The following is a 1,577-nucleotide window of genomic DNA, read 5'->3' on the forward strand; positions in this document are numbered from 1 at the left end:
TCCACTCCAATGGCATCTGCTTGCTACCTAGATAAAGCCGAAAAAGGAAAAACAATAGAGGTAACAAAGTATCGTGGTATAATTGGGTCATTACTTTACTTAACTGCAAGTCGACCTGATATCATGTTTAGTGTATGCATGTGTGCGGGATTTCAATCATCACCTAGAGAATCACATTACATAACTGTCAAAAGAATCATGAGATATTTAAAAGGAACAACTAACATGGGATTATGGTATCCTCGGGATGCCTCACTATCCTTGGTGGGTTATTCCGATTCCGATTTCGCCGGATGTAAATTGGATCGGAAAAGCACTAGTGGTACTTGTCACTTGTTGGGCAGTTCATTAGTAGCATGGCACAGCAAGAAGCAAGCCTGTGTTGCTTTGTCCACCGCCGAAGCGGAATATATTGCCGCTGGTGTGTGTTGCGCTCAAATCCTTTGGATGAAGCAGCAACTTAAGGACTTTGGTCTTAAACTCGAAAAGATCCCAATAAAATGCGATAATACAAGTGCCATTAACCTATCCAAGAATCTCGTTTTGCATTCTAGAACAAAGCATATAGAAATTAGACATCATTTTTTGCGTGATCATGTACAAAAAGGTGACTGCGTTCTTGAATTTGTGGAAACATCTAAACAGTTAGCAGATATTTTCACCAAGCCCCTTCCCAGGGATACTTTCTATGTTCTAAGGAGAGAACTTGGAATTCTTGATGAACAATATCTTGATTAAAATTGTTTAGTTGTTTGCATTATTGTCTTGCCTCTATATGCCTATGTGTCTCGTGTTTAAAATAATGTGTTCAAATTCAAAAATATATCTCCTGATTGACTCTTACTGTGATTATAAATGTCTCGCTTAATCCGTTTCAATGCATGCATGAGTCCTAAAGAGTTAAAACCATTCTGCTGCCTGAAAATCAATTTTTACTGTGTTTAATCGATTAAACACTTGTTGTTAATCGATTACCTGGGAATCAGCTTTTGAAAATTCAAATTTTACATTGGTTTAATCGATTAAACCTGCCTGTTAATCGATTAAAACCAGTATTATAAAGGCAAACAGCAGCTCGGTTTTACACTTTTTCAGCATTTTCGCAACCTCCTTTATGCTTTGAGTCTCTGAATCCGTAACCCAACTAATCCAAGTGCACTAAAGTATGAAAAACCTCATCCTAACCCTCTCAAACCATCAAGAAATCGCACCTTATCATCCTCATTCCACCCCGTTCCCAAGTTTCCACCAAATCAAACCCTAGGTTAAGTTTGCCCAAATCCTTCTATGCTCGTTCAATGTCAATTCGGGTTCAACAATTACAATGGAGCAAGGTCGCACAAAAAGGGTCAAGACTACAGCTAACCGTGTACGAAGAAGGGAAGCCGGTTCACCTTCCACTCGGGACCGCGGTGACCCTTATTACTCACTCATCTTGCAAGAAACCCGTTTGGCAAAATTCCAAGGTCGCAAACCCACGTACATAAGGTATGTCGATTTAACCTGGTTGGCGGAACAGAACTTTAGTTTCCCGCATGATATGGAGGCTGAGGGAGCCGTTCAATTTTTGGAACTAA

Source organism: Lupinus angustifolius, chromosome LG14 (assembly GCF_001865875.1).
Source record: "Lupinus angustifolius cultivar Tanjil chromosome LG14, LupAngTanjil_v1.0, whole genome shotgun sequence".
Classification (NCBI taxonomy): domain Eukaryota; kingdom Viridiplantae; phylum Streptophyta; class Magnoliopsida; order Fabales; family Fabaceae; genus Lupinus; species Lupinus angustifolius.